The sequence below is a fragment of the Pinus tabuliformis genome, chromosome X, assembly GCF_031772625.1.
Source record: "Pinus tabuliformis cultivar Carrire ecotype Pingquan chromosome X, CPIR1, whole genome shotgun sequence".
Classification (NCBI taxonomy): domain Eukaryota; kingdom Viridiplantae; phylum Streptophyta; class Pinopsida; order Pinales; family Pinaceae; genus Pinus; species Pinus tabuliformis.
This window is the reverse complement of record NC_142308.1, coordinates 777,428,416-777,453,690: the sequence shown is the minus strand read 5'-3', so window position 1 is coordinate 777,453,690 and position 25,275 is coordinate 777,428,416. Positions and strand designations below refer to the sequence as shown.

The window sequence follows — 25,275 nt, the reverse complement described above, 5'->3', positions numbered from 1 at the left end:
ATCTCTGCATTTCAGCACAGACAGCTAGTGGAGCCTCTGAATTGATCCTGAATTAACTGTTTCTGAGTGGTTTTTGGTGGAGAACTTCTGGGAGAAGCTGTCATTGGTTGACCTTGTTCCTCTAGGGGTAGGAACAACTCATTTAGGGACTTTGGATCCCTTGGATTATGGACATTTCCTGCTCAATGTTGTAAGGCACAAAAATGTCGATAACACGAAAGCTTCAATGTTTCGTTCCCTTCCAGTTTAGGATTGTTTGCATAGACAAGGCCACCAAATAACTCTAAACCGAGGGAGCAATAGAGACACATTACACAAAAGATGATGATAAGATATGGTGTTAAACTGGGAATAAGGTTTTGTCCTTCACGCCAATAAGCATCAAAACCAAATGAAAGGATCTTAAGTGCCATAACTGCGGTCTCCTGCGTCCCCAAGACCTGGAACAATAAAACTGTTTTCATCCAGACCAAGATCAATAGTTCCAGTATAGATATGAAGCCCAGGAAATTTATCACTTAATTTTTGAAGTGCAGGGGAAGCAACCACAGTCGAAACCACCCGTATATCTTTGGGATCAATTCCCCTGTCCTTCAGTAGATTAATTGTGGCAACAATTGTCCCACCAGTTGCAAGCATTGGATCCGCTACAAGCACATGAGAACCCTCTAGAAATCTTTCTAGCAGTTTTTTCAAATATAAGGTTGTTTGAAGTGTATTCTCATCTCTATAATAGCCAACATTATATGTTTTTGTTGCAGGCAAAATAGATGCAGCATGCTCCACCAATACAAGACCAGCTCTCAAAACTGGCACTATCATCACGGGCTCTCTTGGATCAATGAACTCAATAGATGCAACTCCTAGTGGTGTTTGGATCTCACCGCTAACAATGGGAAACCAATCCCTTGATGCCTCATAGATAAGAAGCCTCCCTAGTTCTGCCATCGCGCTTTCTTATTTATCTTGAAATCATGACTATCATCAAGCTCATAAACTTGTGCAGTGAATCCATTTCCCGCATCCATAATAAGAGCCCACAAATTTGAGCAAGAAGCTCACTACTTATAAAAAGGCCATCTTCATTTCCTTTCTCAACATGCTGTGTAAGTCTTGTATCAGCCACATTATAGTGGTATCTCTATTTTCATCGGCCGACGAGCATTATAAACACTGATCCATTGTGTAGCAGGCATACCAAGCCGAACCTTCAGATCAAGAGCTGCTTCAGGAATTCCCTACATAATGTAAATCCATGTGCCAAGAAGTCTGCAGCAGAGGTTAAGCAACAAGGCCGCAGGCATATGCTTGTCAAGAGATTAAAGTATGCCTTTCATTCCAGCGATTCCTTGGCTAAGTAACCAGATCTGAGCAACCAAATGTATGGAGAGCTGTATAACCAAATGACAACTGAAGACAGCTTCTAGACTAGATCAAACAAATGGACATAATTGCTGATGATGTTTTGTTTTCTTTTGTTTGTGTTTTTGCAGAGATAGGAGCTGAAGAAACTGCTGCCATTTGAAGAGCGGGAGAATAAATTACATATTCTAAAACAACACATTTAATGATTTCTTCTTCAAAATAGGGTTTTGAAGAAGAATCAATCTCACACTGACATAAGACGGATTCTAACAGTTCCCATGTTATTAATGTGTATTTAGTAGGGGTGAAGAATACATTACTTATATTTTAATAGCATTCATTCAAGTTAGAATGAATCATATGCAAAGTAAATGTGTAACAAACCCAAAATTAAAATAGGCAACTAATTAGATCAATTATGTGATTTGATAATCAACACACCTCTATTCAACTAATTAGCATAGAACTTTTGAGAAATCTGAGCAAAGACAACTCACCTGTACCGATGATATTTCTTACTTATAATTTCATAGTTGAATACTATTTGAATCCCACTAACCGCAACAAAGTTTTGGGGACGACACTCCACACAACCATAGGCTCAGCTACACATAATCTTTCTACAGATGGCCACCCCCGAGCCCTCAATCAACATACTACCGCCAGGGAATCCTTTGTCTCACAACACTTTTCTCCCAAGAGAATGGATGAAGGAATGATGAATCTCATCTTCCTCATCCTCCATTAAATAGACAAAACAATGAAAAGGAGTCCGCATGCACACATTCCATGTGTCAACACACAACTTTTATTTCTTTATTTTAAATTTTACTTAATTTAATATTTCTCTTAATTTAATTCTTTCTTGTTTTATTCCTTTTTTCTTTTTGTTAAATTTACTTGTTTTTACTATTTTTATAGTTCTATTCATTTAGCTCTTTCTTATTTTATTTTACTTTTTGTTAACCTTACTTATTTTGACTATTTTTATAGTTTACCTTTATATATATTTATTTAGAATTCCAATATTATTATTTACTATTTTATTTATTTATTATTATTATATTCTCTTCATTATTTATTGATTATTTACTATTATTATATTTTCTTTAATTTTTTTATTATTTATTTACCATTATGATCTTTTCTTTATTGTTATCATTTATTTAATTATTTTTACTATTATTTTATTTTGTTTATTATTATTAGGGGACATTACATTCTTTAAGGAACTTCGTCCTGAAGTTAAGTTGAATCATTAACATTTTATTTATTTAGTTATTTATTACTTCACATTTTCCCTACATCCTCTGCTAAACTAGTATAACTAGCAGACATCGAAAGTATCCACAACACCCAAGAATCCCAAGGAATATTTGTCATTTTTCCACTTTCGGAACCAAGAATAACCCTCATCAGTTTGAACCATAGCCCAAGGCTTGTGCTCAGCTAACATCTCATTTGCCCTACGCAGACACCCAACTTAGTACTCCATGTAGTAGCACTCCAGGCAACTCAAAAGGCTGGAGCACTCCCTTCACACTCACTAATGTGCACAACCCCAGGCATTGAAGTCCTTACACCCCCACCACACTTCGGCATCCCAATCCAATATCAGGCACTTGGCCTCCTCAAGATGTATTGCATAGTATTTTGTCACACCTCCTACAATTCCCTGTGACATACCTCGAAGTGCCCGAAACATACCCATCATACAATGTACTCATCCTGATATACATCTCATATCTTCCCTATTGCTATGATTGGAAAATTCCTTGAGCTTCCCCTGAAGGAATTAGCTCTGAAACCCTAATTTGAGGGTCATCGCTCTTATGATACTGAAAAATGTGATGGTCGCTAGTTGTACTATACTATCCCTACAATGCCATCGCTCTGTTTTCTTGTATACCCAATATGATCCCTAAAAGGAAATTTTCCTAAAGAGGATGAGAAGCTTCGTGATCTAGAAGCTTCCAGAGCAATGAGCTAGAGGTTGTTCAGTGTGGATGAGGTCAAGTCCTCTCAACTTTGCCTTTTGGTCTTATCCCTATAAGCTACCTCCTTGAGATGAGGGTCTTCTCCTATCTTTGGAGAGATCCTAACTCCCTTTCCCTACCTATATATTCATCTTTTCCCATTCCCAAATTGTTGGTCTTTGTCTATTTGCACCCTTCTGCTAAGATTGTGTCTATATGCTACTCATTTTGCTTGGAGAAGGAGTGTTTGGAGATCTTATCTTGGACTTGGACATTCATTCAAGGAGAGCTTATTGACATCAAGGCTTGGTTGTATGCTTCCTCCTTTATTATATTAATATATAACTACTGGTTCATTTTCCAAAAATGTGTATGTTTATTTATCATTTTTCTTAACGCTCCTTGATTTGTTAAGTAGGTTACTTTTGAATATGTTATTTGTATTTGCATGTCTTGTTGTGTCTTGATCTCTAGTGTGGGTGCATAAACATTGTGAGCAGTAGGAACAAGCCTGTGATGCAAGTGATTCAAGGTCTTCAACAAAGGGCGATGTGATAACATCAGAACAAGGTAGGCCATATTCTTCGTCTCGCTTTTCAATTATAACTTAGGAAAGTGTCCAATAGATTTTCAAGTAGGTTGCTAGTCCCACTCATTGGGATAGAGGGATCGTCTCTGTCTGCAGAGATGATTTACCTAGACAACGAAATGGTGACTCCACTAGGAAATCTATAAACCATTCCATCCATTCCTTCAATTAGATCCTATGTCTAGTTAGACCAACCGTTGACTTCTCGGCTTGTCTGCATCAGTCTAGGTTTATACCATCACTGATTACTGCCTTAGAGTGCTAAGTCTGGATTTTTTATTGGAATCTTTTTTGTTTTTTCCCATATTCCTCGCCCATCCCGAGTTTAGCTCTAATAGTCGCAATGGCATCGCGAGTTTTCATCTGTACAGTGACGACGGAAAAAAATTTCTTCATTGTTTGGTCGTGCTGAAATCATCGCTACTTTTTCTATACAAAGTAGTGTTGATGACCTCAACCATCGCGGGTTTGGCTGTGCAACATAGCGATGATAACCTAATCATCACGAGTTTGGGTATATAAAGTAGCAATGATCATTGAATGTGAGAATTTTTAAGGCTTCTTCCTTAGAATAGAGTGTGTCTTGGCCCCCAAGGTCTTTTCCTATCATGTATGCTTGGATTTGTTAGTTTTTGATTAATTGTCTTGATTAATTTGCAAAATTTGTCTCATTGGATTTGAAGTGAAATCTGATTGAGTTCTAGGGTTTCTAGTCAATTGGTCATCACTTGTTTGTTGGTGTCATTGAGATATTTGTTTTTCTGATTGATTGAGTGTTGTTTTCTGTGGAAATCATTGAAAACATCGTTTTGCATTTGTTTTAGCTTGTATTTCAAAATTTACTATTCGTGAAAATGCATTAGATTAGTTGCATTGAAAAGTTATTTCTTAAGATTCATCATTGAAAATAGAACACATCTTTTGGTGTTTGAAAGATAAAAACTATATAAGGTGCATCAAATCATTCAAAACGAAAAGAAAAGCATAATTCGTATAAATTCATCTTAGTAAAGTCAAAATTGTTTTGCTTTCGAAAACGTTGCATTTAGGATAGTGAAAAGTCAAAATCATTATCACTTTCGGCATGCCATTTGGGAGACGAAAATTAAAGTTAGTGGGAGGAACTTTTGCTTGATGTGTTTTCTCTGATGCATTATTGATTGAAATTTCTCCCCTTGATTAGTCTATCTTTCAGCGAAATGAAAAGTTTTCCTTTTATCATATAATTGCATCATAGGGGTTCAGGTGACATCGTTTTGAGCCTTAAAACCAAAAATTAATTAAAGATAAACATTAAAATTTACCTCAATTAACCTAAAGAGCATTTGGAAATTAACGCAAATATCTAGAGGTCTAGGCTAGAGACATGTTCCGGCATCTTTAAACATAGAAGCTTTCACTAACTGCCTATTGTGTATCCCGAGGGTGAAATCGCGTCCTAGTATGGAAGTATATAGAAGGTTATCCAGTAATTTAGGGTATATCGGAGGCACTTCAGTATGATAAGTGTATAGGGACGCTCTCATCAAACGGTTCTGCATTAGACAATGCTAACATGAACTTGTGCTCCCTATACCGTCGAGTATATATTGGGAGACCCCTCTAGGTTGATATCTTTTAGCCATAGGTAACCAAGTGAGCTGCCTTGTAAGTGTGATACACCGAACACATCATTCGGGGAGATTGGCTTACATATGTTAAGTCCTTAGTTTCAGCTAAGGTGTATATTGTGGTTCACGGATACTTGGTAAACTCTTTTTCCTAGATTACCCCTTTTTCACTTATTTTTGTTAAAGTCCTAAAATCAATTAATTTACTGTGGAAACATACTTCATGTGGAAATACTCCTTAGTAGATATTAGGTTGATACCAATGGAAAAATTTCCTGAGTCTACCAACCAAGGAAATTCCCCTAACAGGAATCCTAGTCCTTTTGCTTCTTTTGGAAATGTTGGTACTCCCTATATGGAAACGTTGTCCCTTCCTAGATTTACCATTGGTCTACCAGTTTGGTTATTTTCGACCTCGATGTTTCCAAGTGTTGAAACTATTTTTCAAGCAAGTTCTCCTCCACCTGAACAACATCAACCTCATGTCGACCCTAAAGTTGACCCCTGCCTTCTTCGCCTATTTCTTCACCTCGATCTTCCTCTTCGCCTGGTGAAAGTTTGGAATCTAGTAACCGGGAAGCTAAGAAGAAGAAGGAGAGGACGAAGAAGAAGAAGAAAAATAAGCAAGGGGGAAACCAAACAATTATTGTTACCGATGCAACTAATGAAGAGAGATCTTCCAACCACCCCGCAAAAGTAAAATTCCCTTGAATGTTATGTAAGGGTGATCATCTTCTTCAGAATTGTCCTAGAATTCCCAAGATCTTAGAAGTGTGGTCCATAGGTTCACGTCGACCTTTGTCATCAGTCTATGGCAATCATGTTGGTGATAAACCTTCAACTAGTGGTAGTATAGTCCATTATAAAAAGGGAAAAGTTAAATTTTCCTGTAAGTTGTGTGAAGGTAATCATCCCATTCACCTTTGTCCTCTTATGGATGAAGCTTACAAAGAGTTGGAAAACCTTACAACTTCTCAACCTTGTCTTCCGTCTGGGTATCAAAATCTTTCCCCTGATCCTTTTCTAGTTGATCTAATGATTGATCAAAAGTCATTTTTGGTCAATCCCGCTCTCTCTGAAAGTGAGTCTCATGATTTCATTCTCGATCAATTATTGGTTGATAAAACGGTAGACTTGGCTCCATCTTCAGTTAACCATACCTTTCAGATAGAGAGTGAACCCCATACCTCTCAGGTTCTTATGGTTTCTTCAGTTTTGAAAGAATTGGAGGGAAATCCTCTCATTCCCGAGGTGCATGAGAGTAATTCTCCTTTTCCCATAGCAAAAGAGAGAAACTCTCACGTTCCTATGACACCCCCTTTGAGTAGTTTAGTCACTTATTTTTATTGGATTCAACTGGCAGGATATTGACTTACATCTTATTGTTGTGGGGAAAAATGCCTATGCAGGACGATCCTATCCACCTAAGGTGTGACAGTGCCTTAGCAACAAACAGAGACAGCTATTCTAGTATTCTTCCTTTATGAATTAAGAATGAAGAGAGAGATGGATGGACTAACCAGTGTCTTCCGTTTGTCCCTCGATCCGGCTTCTCTTCTCTTGGAGAGTTCCCAGCTACTTGCCTTCTCGCTTGCCCAGCTTCAAGAGGTTTCTGCAAGATCACAAGAAGAGAACACTACACAAGACATGGATTCATATTCATAACTAGTTCAGGATTAGAAATAAACTAAACATACTAATGCAATCATACATCAAAGAATACATCAGCATATAGGAGAAACCAAGATAGCTTTATTGATGAATAACAAGGTTCAGGAAGAGATACAACCCAGAGGGCTCCAATCCAGCATCTCCTTCCCAGCAAATGGAATTCCTATCTTCACCCCCTTCAAAGCATTAAGCACCCAATGATTCCAATCTCAAACCAACAGCAATTCTTTGCAATAACAAAATTCCAGCCTCTAGATCTCATGGAGGAGAGATCCATATATAGATGTTTGGAGAGAGGATGAGTCAGCTTGAGATCTGACTAGTGTCCTCTCCCTCTGTCAGTTCTTGATTCCACTTGGAGGTTCTTGCTTCCACTTGGAGATTTGGAACCTCTTACTCATCACCAGTCGAATTCCCTGAGGCAAGTGTCATTTGGGAAGCTTCCTGGGTTCTGACACCTTGAGAAATGAACTTGCCACATGTCCACTCTCGCTCAGCGCAGGTAGCCAGTGTTGCCTTTGACATTCAGCGCAGGTAGCCAGTGTTGGCTTTGACATTCAGCGCAAACAGCTAGTGGAGCCACTGAATTGATCCTGAATTGACTTGTTTTTGAGCAGTTTCTGGTGGAGAACTTCTGTGAATTGCTGTGGTTTGTTAGCCTTGTTCCTCTAGGGGTAGAAACAACATGCTTAGGGACTTTGGATCCCTTAGATTATGGACATTTCATGTTCAATGTTGTAAGGAAAAAAAATGTATATAACAGTTTCCCCCTAAAGTATGAGGCTGTTTATCGGGTGAAATGCTTTATCAGGGGGATCCGAAGTTCATCCAATGCTGGGAGGAGACCTGTAATAAGATACAATACAATACATTATTTTTCATACTGCTTTCATGATCTAGCTGAGGTGGGCATTCCCATGCTCAGCTTTATAAATTCATTTTTCTGTACATAGAACAGACAATCGTCTGATGGTAGACTGATAATTTTGATGAAATTATCATCCCTTGAGTAGGATGATTATCTGCTGCAATGATGTACATGTCAATGTCTTTATCTTTCTTGAATATATATCGCATCCCAGATGGATGAAACCAGATCTGGGGTCTTCAAACTCGTTCGATCTTCACTCTAAGTACAAGTCGATCCATGTGAGAAATGTTCTGAAGTCGAACATGGAAAGACATCGCTTGATTACCGGTCAATGAGGTAAACCGTTAACAAGCGCGAGAGGAATCACCGATAATGATAATGACCCTCAAGGTACTGCAGTACAATTCACGTGGTGTGAATAAAGGACTTGGCGTCGAACACCACGAAAAATCTTTCGGTCGAAGGTCATTGATGTATACCTGTCGCCGGAAGTGAGAAACTTGCCATTGAGGCATGCAAGCTTCAAAGTACTGAAGGGGTTGTTCCTAGATCAACTTCTTGGATAATGAGCTGATGTCGACAAGAAGCGATCCGTCAAAGGAGGGCCTTAATGAATCCCACATCAGTGACACGGAACGGAGCTAATGATTTTTATGGAGGTGAAAACGATCTGTGACATATGATTCAGGGTGGCGGTCATGAAAGGATGAAGGATAATGTATGGCAGTGGATGGGACACGGTTGACTTTTCTGAACGACTTCTCTTGAACATATGGCGACACTGATGCGATGGATTGGTAGCATTACCCCAAATATGGATGGTATGGCGAGACCATGGATGTGACGGTGAATGAAACAACCCAACCCGATTGTGGTACGGAGGAAAAGTGTCATGTTCAAGAGCGACTTGCTACCATCAAAGTTTTCTTGAGTTTCTCCCAATTTTTTCCCAGTCATTGCTGACCAGTACCTCTTTATTTTTGTCAAGCTTGAGGAGGATAACATATGCTTGTTCTATAACCTGCCCTTCGGGCAAGCCCATCGCTATTTTTAACGAGCCTAGCGATAGTGAAACTCGTTCTCGTCTAAAGACAAGTTTGTCGCTATTTAATGATTTTAACGAGTCTAACGACAAGGATAACTCGGTCCTTTTCATTTTTAGAGAGTCTGAAAAGGTACATAAAGTTAACTCCAAAAGTCCTTTTTCGTCATCTAATCCCTTAGGTCCGAAAAAGTATAAAACAATACAGAAGGGATGAGTTTTCGATAGTTTTAACGAGCCGAATAAAACAAGCGCTCGATCTTTTTGTGCAATAATCCCTCAGGTCCAAAAAGATTAAAATCTAGAGGAGGGATAGCACTTCCTGTCCTTTAACGAGCTGGAAGGCCAAGGACTCGACAATCTTTTCATATTTTACGAGTCAGTTGAAAAGAGCTTAAAGAAGACTCGTCTTTTGAGGAACGAGTGATAAACAGGGTTAGCAGCTGATTCCAGGTACAGGTTGGAATTTTCCAATCACGGCAGTGTCACAAGGATGGCTAGGTGAAATCACTCTTCGCAGCTGTTCCTCAAAATGGGTAAACAATCATATGGAGGTGAACGATCGGCCAATGGAAAAGTGGAGGTGACGGTGCAAACACGACCAAGGCTTTAATGGCTGATGATATTACATTCACTGTGGTTATTTACCGGGATAGTTCATTTTTTAACGAGCTTAAACGCGGGTGGAAACATTTGCTCGATCTTATGTTTATTTTTTTTAACGAGCATGAACTATGCGCTAAAACTGCTCGGATCTTGCGTTTATTTTTTAACGAGCATGAACTGTGTGCTAAAACTGCTCGATATTATATGGTCAAATTTTGATTTTTACCATAACTAGCTTTTCGCTTTTCAAAGATAGTACTGTATCCTCAATTGCTGCATCAAACTAGTTAGAAATGAATAACATTTGCTTGAAAATGAGATTAGAACCCTAATATTTCGCTTTGAACTACGTAAAAAGCAATTAAAAGGTGTTTTTACCTCTCATTTTACCATTTCATTTGAACTTGGTTTGTTGGAGCTTTGGAGGTGCCTCTTCCCCCTTGATTTTCATCAGCTGATTTCGGGAGATTCTGCGGACGATTTTCGGCGCCGTCTGGACCAGGTAGGAGCTAAACCCTAGCTCTTTCTTTTCATGGTTTCCTTTTTCCATTCTGTGCTGTTTTCCTGTTCCCTGAGCCCCTGGGGTTTTGTTAGGGCGCTCTGCCATCAGCGCAGGTAGTTCACTCGAAACCTGCGTTGAATGTCAAGCTGCATGAAGGCAGTTTGACCTTCAACGCAGGTGGGACACTAGCCAGTTGCGTTGGGCATAGAAAAACAGTTCTGTTGCACAGTTTTTGATGAAAATTTTGCCAGTTTCTCATCAAATCCAGGATCTTACTCTTTCTCTTGTTTGTTTTGCAGGGACTTTTGAGCAAAATGACCCTTACATGGCGAGAACGAGAACATGAAGAAGAGGACATGATTGCCCTCCATGACCCTGTCACGGTGAACGCGTTGCGGAACTGTGGCCTGCTGAAGTTCTTCCGTATCTCTAGTATGAGAGCACAGATCTCCTTACTGCAGTATATGCTTGATGCTTGGGATCCTATCAACCAAGTATTTCAGATTAGGGGAAAATCTTTCCACTTGACCATAGTAGACATTTACTTCTTGACTGGCTTGTCGAGGCGGGGTGCTCCCATTTCTTTGTCAGGTTTGGCCCGAGGGAATGACTCCGTGAGAGATTATGTCTGCCAGTATTGCAGGGAAGGATCTCAGCCGAGCAGAGACGGCAAGGTCGTTATCCGTGAGATTTCTGATAGATCTCTCAGGTCCATTCTGTATACTATTGGTAGGATGGCCGGTAGCGCATCTCTTCATGTTGCCAACAGATCTTATGTGCAGCACGCCTTGGAGTGCCTCCAACCAAAAATATTCAACTGGTGTGATGCAGTACTTCTTCAGATGAAAAGTCAGTTGAACAAGGTAAAGGACGGGAAGCTGAAGAACTTTGGATTTGGTTCTATTCTGACTGCCTTTGCCTTGGAGAAAATACCATTGATGCAGCCTCAGTATATCGCACTCGACTTGCCTTCTCCTACCGAGCCACGCATGCAGAGATGGGTTGATCACATGTCTAGGCATGCTGGTCAATCTCAGATTTCTTTCACTCTTCAGGTGGTTCGAGCGTCAGGAGATGGTCTATTCCGAGTAGCCATATGTTGGTATGGATTTCCGAGGTGATCCGGACTTGGTACTGCTGGATGGCGAACAATGGGGCGCTATTGGTAAAATCTTCGACCATATTACTGTTTACTGTTCTTATTTATAATGTCCTTGTGCTTTATTCTATCAAGACTTTAATCAAACTCATGTGTGCATGCAGATGTTGGTCCTGTTCGTCCAGCAGTTCGCCCGAGAGCGCCAGTCGCTGCCCCAGCAGGGGAGACTGCTGGGAGGGTTATTCTCCACGACCTTATGTGGCCGAGACCCTTACAGCTGTGCAGGAGCAGGTTGAGAGCCTTACTCTCAGCATTCCCGATGTGAGGATTGATGAGTTACCTTTACAGTTGCAGCGGCATACTACTGGTGTGCCTAGACGATGGACTCGTCTCTTACGCATGATTGCACAGGCCGTGACGTGCTATCATGAGCATCACTAGACTAGGGTGCCCCCTAGCATTTTGAGTTTTTGGGTCATGTGACCGATTTTTGTCTTGGTTACAGAACATTATGTATGAACGATAAACAACTTATATATATATTTTGATTTTCGGGGTTTATTCTGGTTGAGTCATATGATTCATATGTACAACATTGATGATGTGTCTCTTTTTATAAATGTCGCAAATGTCTATCTAACACATAGTTTGCTAATGAGTCGGTTAATGTGTTTAAGTTTCTGGAAATATGCTGGTATTGAATTAAATCAAATTGTCTTTCCAAAATCTTAACCCTTAGGAACATGCGATAAATAGCTGGGTTGCGAACGGAATATATACCATTGAGTTGTAGTATTACGAGTTGTGAGTCTAGCCTGATGATTAGTCGGCGTATACCATGGGTGATGGCATCAGAGAGTAGTTCTATCAACGCGCTATACTCAACGATGTTATTCATTGATTGCCCGATACATACACCTCTGAAACTTACTAACTCGCCGCTTGGATCAAAAATGGCCCAGGCCGCGGAGGACAGGTTCCGCGAACTACGACTCGCTCCGTCGGCATATCCAACACATGTCTCCAGAAGGTTTGACATCTGCAATAAATGTAAAAAGGTGGATTACTCGACCAAAACAAACACTTTAGCGAAAACAAAATACAACAAAAGCATACAGGTTACTATTTAAGCATAGTAACGCTTGAGGTACAACCCATTACGGGGTTGCGCCAGTGGAATTCCGTCATAATCCATTAACTCGTAGGCTCCTTTTGCTAACACTCGTTTAACAATATAGGGGCCCATCCATAAAGAATTAAATTTACCTGCTCCCAATTTATCGGATTCTTGGTCATAAAGCAAGACCAAGTCTTCTGAGAAGACACGGGGTTTGACATTTTTGTCGAACTGCGCCTTGACTCGTTTCTTATGGGCTTCGTTAGCCAAAGCAGCGTCACGACGGGTTTCATCCAATTGGATTAATTCCAAGAAACGGGCCTCTTCTTCTGAAGTTCCGGGGAGGAGATCAATTGCGAGTTTAAGAGACGAAATTTCACACTGGATTGGTAAGACTGCTTCCAGGCCATACACCAGTTGGAAAGGTGTGAACCCGGTCGCATTTCTCACTGATGTTCGGTAAGCCCATAAGGCTGAGTACAGGATTAGGTGCCACCTTCTTTTGTGAACCCCGATCATCCTTTGCAACATACGCTTCAGGACCTTGTTGATTGCTTCAACTTGTCCGTTGGCTTGCGGATAATACGGGGTAGAGCTGTCGTGAGATAGCCCTAGCTTGGCAGCTAATTCAACCATCATGTGATTGCGAAAATGCGATCCATGATCTGTAACTATAGCCTGTGGTACGCCGAACCTGGCGACTACATGATTGAAAAAGAAAAGGGCAGTTGTTTCACCAGTGTTATCTAATGTAGGCATCGCCTCGGCCCATTTGGTAAAATAGTCAACGGCGACTATGATATACCCATGCCCCCCAGTCGAGGTGGGGTTACATGTCATGAAATCGATGCCCCATTTGGCGAAAGGCCCAACAGCAACTATTGGCTGTAAAGGTGCGGGTGGTCTTCTGGTTTTGCTATCAAAAATTTGACAAGCATGGCAACTTCTGACTGCGGTTATGCAATCTTTGAACATGGTTGGCCAGAAGTATCCTGCTCGTAAGATTTTTTGTGTTGTAGCATATCCAGATTGATGCCCCCCACACGCGCCTGAATGACACTCATTCAGGGCTTTTTCGGCCTCCTCATGGGTGAGGCACCTTCTCAGAACTGTATCGATACCACGACGGTAAAGCGTATCATCGACGATCATGTAGTCTTTTGCTTGGTATCGTATACGTTTCTGTTCTGAGTGAGAGGTGTCAGGCCTGAACTTTTGGGTTTGGAGATAAATGATTATATCTCCATACCACTCATTGCTTGTAGATATCAGAAACAAACTTTCGTCCACGATTGATTCTTGGATGTTTCATCGTTGGACGACGATGGGAGATCGCACAATAATTCTGCGAAGACTAAAGCTTTCTTTGATTTGGATTTTACAAATTCCAGATCAAACTCTTGAAGGATCGCTATCAATTTTGAATATTTGCCCCCCAGAAACTGTCGCGACAATATATAAGTCATGGGGTTGCAATCTGATAGAATGGTAGTTTTCCGAAAGAGGACATAATGTCGAAATCTTTGTATCGCTTGAACAGCAACGAGTGCTAGCTTTTCAACGTAAGAATATTTTCTTTCTGTATCATTTAAGTTTTTACTTAAATAATATATAGGATGTTCAATTCCATCGACTTCTTGAACTAAAACCATCGCAATGGTCGTATCTGCTGCAGCCAGATACAGGTTAAAATCTCTTTGATAGTTCGGGGCATACATTAATGATGCTTTTACTAGAGAATCTTTCAGAGCATCAAAAGAAGCTTGCGCCACCTGATCCCAGACAAAAGGTACATCCTTTTTCAAAAGACGAGTATAACCTTTAGCAAGTTCTGCGTAATTTGGAATGAACCTCCTCAGAAAGTTTGCTTTCCCTTGGAGTTTCTGAATCTGAAGCAAATTTGAAGGTGGAGGCAAATTAATGATTGCCTGAACCTTGCAAGGGTCGAGACGAATCCCATCCTTAGAGACCACAAAGCCAAGTAAACGACCAGAACCGACGCAAAATACACATTTGTGTGGATTGAGTCTTATCTTGTAGTGTCGGCAACGTAGAAATATCGCTCTTAAATGCTATGGATGATCAGTCCGCTTTCGCGAATGAGCCGGAAGGTCGTCGAGGTATGGTTGAACGATGTTCTTGATGTCATGGAAGGCATAATTCATTGCCCTCTGAAACATCTCCCCTGCGTTATTTAAACCAAAGGGTAATTTTCGATAAGCGAATGTGCCCCATGGACAAATGAATGCAGTCTTTGATTGGTCCTGTGGGCGGATATTTATTTGATTATACCCGAAAATCCGTCCATGAATGAAAAGATTTCACATCCGGCGCATTCATCAATTATCTGGTCGATGAAGGGTGTAGGGTAGTTGTCTTTCAGACAAGCTTGGTTTACATCCCTATAATCGACACACACTCTGATTGTCCCTTGTTTCTTCATAACAGGGACAATATTCGATACCCAATCGGTTAGAGGAACCGGGTAGATGAAACCAGCATGGAGAAGCTTTTCAACTTCTGCTTTTATGGCAGCGGCTTTCTTGGGGTGCACCTGCCGAAGTCATTGTCTTACTGGTTTGACATCAGGATACATCTTAATTTCATGTTCAATGATACTCGAGTCAATGCCTGGAATTTCATCATATGACCAAGCAAAGACATCTCTGAACTTGCGAAAAAGAGCGTTATATACTTCCAGTTCTGAAGGAGAACATCCTTTGCCGACATAAATATTCTCTACAACATTTGTTTTAGTCGAGATATTTATGGCTATAGTCTCTTCAATATTGGATAAGTTTCGCTCGGAATCCACCGTATTTACAGTATTTGATAGGAATTCCAAAAAATGAAGGGTGGTAAAGGTCATTTTGAGTATCTTCTTCATAATCCGGAAGAAGGGAACGATGGTGGCAATCATTCCATGGTGCCCCCTCAATCAACATTGATTGTAGGATTCCTTCGTCAGTCCCATGCACTTTCGACCAAGGATCTAATGGGGTACCATATTCTCTAGACCTATCTACCCAAACGCTTGATGAGCGTTGATTTGGGTTCGCCTCCCATGCCCGAAACATTGATTGCTACAATATTTCTATAGGGCTTGGGGGCAAAACCATTGCATGATCCATGTCGATATCGTCTTCTGAGATCTTCGTGGAAGATATCATGTTGCAGGCTCCTACCAACGCTACTTCTCCTTTATAGATTGGAGGTGGAAGTGCGAAAGTTCCCATTAATGTGGGGTCTTTCAGTAGGCCTACTCCGATGTCTTGAAGCGAATGGTTGCTTCCATGGATCATGGGAATGCTTCCTGTAACTTGTGAACCATTAGGGAGGAAGTCTTGTTGGTCGACGATCGTAATCCCTCCTTGAAAAGGGAATGCGATCTTCCTAAAATAAGTTGACACTACAACTGCCATGGCATATATCCACGGTCTTCCCAGTAGGATGTTGTAGTCAAGATTCCCATCGATGACTTCAACATCTATTTCTACTGTTTCCCCCCTAGTTCAACTTTCAAGTTATTAAGGATACCGCACGGGGTATAGGTCCTTCCGTCGAATGCTTTCAATGTCGTCGAAGATCACGACAAGGTCGGAGATCCTATAGTTTTCCAGCAACTCATCGACATAATACATGTAGATGCCCCCTCATCAATAATTGTTCTGTGAATAGTTTTGTTGAGGGCTTTCACTTGAATAAGGAAAGCTAGTTGAGCTGGTAACTAAGGATCGTATCCTTTGTGGTCAAAGGATACAAGATTGGAATCCTTAGGATCAACCCCACCAATAGCCGATAACAAAGCCTGCCTTTGGGATGGGCAATTTTGTAGTACTTCAAGAGTCGACATAGCGGATGGCGATTGGGCCAAATCTTCCACTATGTTATAATGTTGCACCGCTCTGGCGCGAGGATTAAATGTCGACTTGTGTATTACTCCGTTTGGCGGTTTTATCATTAATTCAAGAATGATGGGCGGTACAACTTCTGTCGAAGTTGTTGTCGAACTGCTTGGTTGATCTTTATCCTTGCCGTTCGACAGGTGCGGATTCCCGTAATCTTTGTTCCTTGTCGAAATCAAAGCATCATTTTGCTGTTTTGAAATCGACAACATAAGCACTTGCGACGGGGAAGCAATTCCACTATCATCCAGATTTTGACCTAGATTGGGAAACGGATCAGTTAACACAGCTGAGGTTTGCGAACTTTTGAAGAATCTTCTAAGCTCAGCTTTGTATGGACAATCGGATGTCCAATGATCCTCGTCACATATCATGCATGGACTTTTTGGTTTCCCTTTCCTAGGAGGGTTTGAAGAAGCTTTTTCAAGGAATGACTCACCATGTTTCTTCTTCTTCCCTTTGTTTTGCTTCTTCTTGCTTCCTGGTTGATTGGTTTCTTTGCCTTTATCTGCTGATACGGCATTTACTTCCGAAGCAAGAATTTCTTCTTTTGCATTTTGATCTGAAGTCTTACGGGCTTTCTTAGATGAAGCCTTTGTCGATTTCGCGTTTGCCGTGCCAATCACACCATCGCTGGCATGAGAGTCATTATTTGATTTAGGAGGAGGAGGAATTGAGAATTCCGGTCTAGGGGTGTCAGGTATTTTGTCGTAGAGTGTGCCAGACTGAGTATAGACTAAGTCTAGATATTGTGCGCGAGCAATAACTTGCTCCTCCGTTACGACTCCTCCCTTAGCCACATCTTCTATTATGGCAGGAAGTAATGACTTGATAAACCATTCAGCTAATAGCTGATCGGGAATGTACGTTTTCACCATCCTACGACGACGACGCCACTCATGTATATGATCGGATATATGAGTGGCCGTTGTCTGCTTGAAGTTGGTTAAGATTTTCGTTCTCGTTTCATACCTTATCGGTAATTGAAAATGGGTTAAGAAAGTCGTGGCTAGGGAGCTGAAATTATCGAACGAGGCTCTAGGTAATTCAATATACCATTTTGCCGCCGGACCCGTTAACGTCCTCTAGAAAAGGCGAAGCCCTATCGAATCATCATTTAGGGTGTTTGATGAACACCACAGATGAAAAGTCATCACGTGATTCGATGGGTCTTCGCCTGGATTTCCATTAAATTTAGGAATGTCCGAAGGAAGTTTGTGAGGAATCGCTGGCCACCAAGGGGCGTAAGCAATTGGATCGTTTGTTAACCGGTGTAAATGGGGTAACTCTAAATTTGCCACGAATGGTAACTGTTGATTCAGGTTAGGTGAAGCATACCCAGGGTATGATGGAATTTCCTGAGCAGTTTGCCTTTGCATACCAGCATAATGCAATTGATGTTGGTATGACTGATACGGTTGGTGGACTTAACCACTGTAAAGCGGTTGGTTTTGACCGTTTTGAATATACGGTTGTCCATTGTTCCCAAAGATCTGATGCTCAGAACCTTGGTACACTTGTTGGAATTGTGGTTGTTGGTATTGCACCAACCACGGTTGCAAAGCCATGTTCTGTTGTGCTATACTAACCGTTGGACCAAGGTGGGGGGTAATTGTACCCGTTTGGACCTGTGTCGCCCCACCAGTAGGCGATTGTGGTTGAGTCACAGGGTCAAGGGGCTGTTGCATTATGACCTGAGAAATCTGAGGTTGACATACAACAGGCAACGTTTGAACTTGCGACACTGTCACAATAGTTGGTGTGGTCAGGATGTTCGACATAGGTACACATTGTTGCATAGAATACACAACCCTTGGTTGCTGCGGTAGCATAGGTACCCAACCACTTGATGTAACTCCAGTATAACCTGAATACTGTTGTGAACTCCCGTATGGATACCTTCCCGGAGGGGGTAATGAAAGGGCATACTGCCCCCCATACGGTAGCAATCCGGAACTCAAGGGGATTGTTTGTCCTTGGGGACTGGATTGCCCAAATTGACCTCCAAATGGGTCAATCTGGAGAGTCTCAACATAAGAGTTGCCGGATATTATTCCAGAGGAACAAACTGGAACGGACCACACTGTCGAAATAGTCCCTTGGTGGACTCCTTCTAGCGGTTGTGAGCTATTCGGGACAGATGGTATGCCGGCAAACATTGTCGGAGTGACGGTAGGGGCTTCTGCTGTCGCTGTGTCATTCGACACAGTGCTAGATGTTGACGGTTGTTCAGACATTTTGAGTCTATCCAATAGATTGCCTAGCGATTCTACAGGAACTTCCACTAGTGATAGACTAACTTCTGATGTAGAAGGAAATAGAGTGACCCCTACTCCAAAATGTGTTGGAGTACTTGCTTGCGGATCCTCTACAATTTCTTCTATCGCAATCAAACCAGGTGGAAGGGGAAGACCGTCAGGTCCGTAAAATATTTCTGGTGCCGAAGAAGGGGTTGAATCAACAGCGACAGATGTTTGAAGAACAATACTCTCTGTACCGGTTACAGATGGAACTGGTTCAGTAACACAAGTGTTTGTTCTCAGACTAGGATCAGTATCACTGTCCCTCTGTGATTGTTGAACTTCTTCTATAGAGGCAGGGTTTCCAGAAATGTTTGGAGTAACCGGAATCTCAGATGTCATTGGAACACTTGTTCTAACTTTGATATGATATTTCGAACCGGTTAAACGAGTTCGCTTTGTCCGTACTGTTTTCGATTCCAGAGACAAATACGGTTGACTCGTAAGCCTCCACGAATGACGGGGTTTCAATTGAATTTCTTCCATGATTTCGGATTACTCGATCAACCAAAATACAAAAGGGGAAAATGTGTTTCCGAATTGAATGAATTTTTTAGATGCTTTTAGACACAACTTGCTTTTTCACTTTTAAAGAGTCGAGAAAAAGCTAAAGGTGACTCTAGTCTCCTTCTTAACGAACCCGAAGTGACAAATGCTCGGATGGACGTTTTCTGTTATAGAATTTGAAAAAGGCCAAAAGAAACTGCTCTAGAGTTCTAGGCAGAGGGTGTGCCAAACTTTTCGCAAAACCGCATAATACTTTTTAGGGTACGGGCGGTCGATCTTCCTGAATGCTGTGTTCAGTGCATTGCGATCAGTAGGGCAGCCGACACGGCTTCCTAAGGATAAAGGTTTTATGCCTATAGGGGTCTCCCAATATATACGCGATGGTACGTGGGAGCACAATCCGTACTGGCGCTATCGTCCCTCAGGAGGAATCACCCACCATCCACGAGATCGACAGTCACTAGGCTTTACGACGCCGGAACACGTCTCTAGCCTAGACCTCTATGTTGTGCGTTATGTTGCAAAGCGTTGTTAAGTTCATTCAATTTATTTTAGGTTGATCTTTTTAGAAGTTTGCCTTTTGAGGTTCACCACGAGATGTATGATACAATTCCTAAATGCAGTCTAAAGATGATAAGCAAGCTTTATATCTTTTCAACTTTGAAAATCCTAGCTACTAAGGGATAAGAAAGACACCATCTTTTCTCAAAGAGCAATCAGTACACTCTAATGCACTTTTCCTAAATCAAACATGCAAACTATCAAAATGCAAATGCACAATGCAGGTGTTTGTTTTCTGCTTTCTTAGTATTGATGCCTACAAAAGAAAGCTTTTTGTACAACTTTGAATTTGCTTTTAAAATACAAACAAGTTTACTTTTCCGAAATCAGAGAGGGTAGAAGAGATTACAAAACTTAACGATTTCCAAAATGAACTCTTGTTTCAACACTTAAAAGAGACAAACTCAAACCAATAAGCAAAAGCAAATGTATAATCAACTACAAACAGCCAATGAACTCTCTCCTAAGATCACAATCAACAGATCTGAATCAAGGGCTACAGGATGATTATTTCACTCATGCAAAGGAAAACTGTAAATGACGCCACAAACACATAAAAACACTCACAGTATTTTTGTACAAAAGGAGGCGGAATCTAAGCAGAGAAAAGGAGTTATCAGACTGGTACCTATGCTGGTTACAGGCTGCAACAATCAGAGATCAAAACAAGGCAAAATAGAGCAGAGAACCCCAACTGCACAAGGCCAAACTAGTTCAGCGCAACCTCAGCACAGGGGTTTTGACATTCAGCGCAGGTAGCCTTCACGGGACTTGCGTTGAAATGCAGAACCTCTTCACAGCTGTCGCGCTGAAGGAGAAACGAGAGTTTCTCACTGGGTTCTGGGTCACAGATTGCTATTTAATCCACTGTTTCAGGCCAAATCAAAGAAACAAGCAAGGTGCAATCAAAGGGATGCTTTGATGGAGTACTAAGATCTATCACAAAGGATCATCAAATCATTTGTGAGTCCATTGTTCAGATCATAGACAAGTCCAGTGATTGGATCAAAGCAGCAACTGTCTACTTTGCATCTGGGAACAACAGATGCAGTTCGATTGTTGCTGTCAAGTCTATGAAACAAACAATGATAGAAACACAAATAAAATGACTAAACAGATCTCCCCAGTGGAGTCTCCAATTTGTTGTGGGGAAAAATGCCTATGCAGGATGATCCTATCCACCTAAGGTGTGACAGTGCCTTAGCAACAAACAGAGACAGCTATTCTAGTATTCTTCCTTTATGAATTAAGAATGAAGAGAGAGATGGATGGACTAACCAGTGTCTTCCGTTTGTCCCTCGATCTGGCTTCTCTTCTCTTGGAGAGTTCCCAGCTACTTGCCTTCTCGCTCGCCCAGCTTCAAGAGGTTTCTGCAAGATCACAAGAAGAGAACACTACACAAGACATGGATTCATATTCATAACTAGTTCAGGATTAGAAATAAACTAAACATACTAATGCAATCATACATCAAGAATACATCAGCATATAGGAGAAACCAAGATAGCTTTATTGATGAATAACAAGGTTCAGGAAGAGATACAACCCAGAGGGCTCCAATCCAGCATCTCCTTCCCGGCAAATGGAATTCCTATCTTCACCCCCTTCAAAGCATTAAGCACCCAATGATTCCAATCTCAAACCAACAGCAATTCTTTGCAATAACAAAATTCCAGCCTCTAGATCTCATGGAGGAGAGATCCATATATAGATGTTTGGAGAGAGGATGAGTCAGCTTGAGATCTGACTAGTGTCCTCTCCCTCTATCAGTTCTTGATTCCACTTGGAGGTTCTTGCTTCCACTTGGAGAGTTGGAACCTCTTACTCATCACCAGTCGAATTCCCTGAGGCAAGTGTCATTTGGGAAGCTTCCTGGGTTTTGACACCTTGAGAAATGAACTTGCCACATGTCCACTCTCGCTCAGCGCAGGTAGCCAGTGTTGCCTTTGACATTCAGCGCAGGTAGCCAGTGTTGGCTTTGACATTCAGCGCAAACAGCTAGTGGAGCCACTGAATTGATCCTGAATTGACTTGTTTTTGAGCAGTTTCTGGTGGAGAACTTCTGTGAATTGCTATGGTTTGTTAGCCTTGTTCCTCTAGGGGTAGGAACAACATGCTTAGGGACTTTGGATCCCTTAGATTATGGACATTTCATGTTCAATGCTGTAAGGCACAAAAATGTCTATAACACTTATGTGCCTTTCCAGATTACAGTACAGGCTTACCATTTGGCCTTACCTAGCACAGTCATAGGCGAGGGCACATCTGTTAGCATCCTATCCTCAACTGCTTGGCAGGCTCTTGGTTCTCCTCATCTTATCCTCGTCACCCAAAATTGTTAGCTTTTAAGAAAGGAACCAGTCAACCGTTAGGTATCCTTCCCAAGTTTCCTATTACTTTTGGAGGAAAGACTATATATATAGACTTGATGGTTGTCCATGGCCCATTGGATTTTAATCTACTCCTTGGTCATGACTATGTTTATGTCATGGGAGCTCTTGTTTCCTCCCTCTTTCGAGTGATGTGTTTCTCGCATGAAAGAAGCATTGTGATCATTTATCAGCTTGCATTCATTGGTCCTGAATCAACTCCCCATCAAACATCATCCCTAAATGGTTCTTATGTGCAGGAGGTATCACCCCCACCACAAGTTAATTATGTGGCCACCTGTTCCATGCTCACATCTACTGATGATCTAGTAGGTGATGTAGTACGCCATGTACTGGGGGAATTCGAGCCCAATTTTTCCATTGATCCCTGGACATGTATCCCTTCCAGAGTGTTTTTCTCCCATCTAATGAGAACCTCTTGGAATCCATGGCCTCTTTTGGTTTGTGATCACCTGTGTGGAGAAAATTTCCTTGTCTTACGTCAAGCTCCTTAAAAAATGAAACAAGGGATATGAGGATAGTTCTTTTACTATGTCAACCTCGTTAAGAAATGAATTAGGTCCCATGAGCATATTTCCTTTACTTGTCTCAAGCTCGTTAAAAAATGAAACAAATCTCCTTCCATTTCGAGTCTTTTATTAGATCTCGTAAAATCCGAGTCGAGTCTATCACTTGATCTCATAAGTGAACCTTCATTCCATCTACTTGTTAGTAACTAATGGTTTACTTAGGTAAATGAAATGAAGCTTGGGAGGCATGAACCTCAATTTGATTCATTATGTTGGGGGCATGCAAACTCATCTCAAGCATAGTTTATCTTTGTTTCACACTTGTATAAAAATGAAACCATTTTGAAGCACAATTTGTTTCCATTCCAAGCTTGTGTAAAAATGAAACCAAATCCAGACATAGTTTGTTTCCATTTCAAGCTTGTGTAAAAATGAAATCATTCCCACTTTACATCTTGTGATTTTCATTTTTATCAACCTGTTTTGTTGGATGAGCCTTGGTTTTTTCATTCCATCGTCACCATCTCTTTGGCCAATCATATGCTTTCACTTGGTTGTTTTACCCTTGCCTAAGGAACATCTGCAACGAGTGGTCTTATTAGCCAGACTCTTGATATTTACATGTTTTGAGCAGTTCCATCATCATTGGAACCAATTGCTAGCCTTTTATACCACTCGTTCCTCTAGGAGGAGTCATCTTTCAGCTATTTTTTGACTCTTGAAACATGAAAATATTGGCGAATACATGTCATTTTGAACTCATTAAATTAAATGAATTGATGTCGTCTCATGATACGTTTACCCCTTTTTCGGCCTGAGATTGACTATTTAAGAAAAAGGCACACCTTAGCTGACATGATCAAGAGGTTCTCTCGAATATTGTTTTCCACCTTTTCGGGTTTGAAAGACAAATTATGAAAAGGGACATGGTGGAGTTTTCTTTTTCGTCTCTTTTTAAAACTTTATAAATATGAAAAAGATACTGAGTTATTTCTTCCATCAGACTCGAAAAAATTAAACGACAAAAGACTTGTCACCATGATGAGACCGAGTTTCTCCTTCCTAGGGCTCGTAAAACTTACTAGGATGGATTCATCCGAAGGGTGAACTTATACGACAAGCATATGGTATCCTCTTCAATCTTGTGTAAAAATAAAGAGGTACTTGCTAGAAATAGTGGGGAAAAATGAAATTGAAACATCTCTTGTATAGGCAGCATGTCGTTATTGAACATGACACTCTTCTTCTTCTCGTGTTGGGTTTGGTATATCCTCACTTAGTCACTTGTCCTCCCAGGTTTGGGTGATCTATTTTACCTCTCATCTGAATTTTCCATTCCATCATCATGACCCTTAGTCTTATGATTGAGTCAAATGTTGCCTCACTCCAGAGTCATGTCATTGATGTTCAAGAGAAGTCCTATCTGCATTCTATTACCTATACATTATTTGACCTTTTGTTACAGTCTTGGATCCTATTCATTTAATTCCACTTTATTGCTCGTTTTGTGTCAATGATGGGGGAATCATCATGGCCCTAGTTCGATGAGTCACTTCTTGCCGACTTCAGCTCATTATCCGGGAAGATGACTTAGAGATTCCATTTCAGTGCCTTAAAGCTTGCATGCCTTAATGGAAAGTTCTTCGCATCCGATGACATGTTTTCATCATTGGCCTTCAATCGAGTGATTCCACGAGTGTTCAACTTCAGCTTCATTTTTTCACATTCACGGAGTGTACTGCGTACCTTGAGAGCTATTTTCATTACTAGTGGTTTCTCGCGTGCCAGTTAACGATCCACATCATTCGCCAGTAATCAGGTGGTTTTCTAGCATGTTTGACTTCGACACATTCTTTCGCATGTTAGAAATCATAATTTTATCAAGTTCGGATGAAGCGCAAGACAGTGAGTTTTGTTTGATATAACTCGGGTTGTGTGGAGTTATGTATTATTCATGATTGTACACATGTTTTTGCTATACGGATGGTTGTGACCATACCACGAGACTTTAAATTTATGATGATCCTCTTCGTTTGGATGGTTGCGCCCATACCATGGATCCTTTCACATAGTCCTTATTATCTAGATGGCTGTGTCCATACCACGGACTCATGTTTTCATATCAGATATATATATGTATATATACATCCTTGATTTGAAGGTCTCCTGATAGTGTTTGTTCTTGTCCTTGCAAAAGCTCGTAAAACATCTCAGCCATCACTCCATGTTCTTCTTTAATGCTTTTGGAGGCATCTGTTACAGAGTATTTTGTCACACCTCCTGCACTTCCCCATGACATACTCTGAAGTGCCCAAAACATACCAATCACACAATGTACTCATCTTGATATACAACTCATATCTTCCCTATTGTTGTGATTGGAAAATGCCTTGAGCTTCCCCTGAAGGAATTAGCTCTAAAACCCTAATTTGAGGGTCATCGCTCTTATGATACTAAAAACCATGATGGTTGCTAGTTGCACTATACTATCCCTGCGATGGCATCACTTTGGCTACTTGTATACCCGTGATGATCCCTAAAAGGCAGTTTTCCTAAAGAGGATGAGAAGCTTCGTGATCTAGAATCGTCCAGAGCGACGAGCTGGAGGTTGTTCGGTGTGGATGAGGTAGAGTTGTCTCAACTTGGCCATTTGGT

The 25,275-nt window shown here is 41.0% G+C and overlaps 1 pseudogene; it reads right to left on the bottom strand.

Annotated features, from left to right (window-relative positions):
* Positions 1–402: 402 nt before the first annotated feature.
* Positions 403–25,275, bottom strand: part of LOC149142179 (uracil phosphoribosyltransferase pseudogene) — an 82,895-nt pseudogene continuing 58,022 nt past the window's right edge.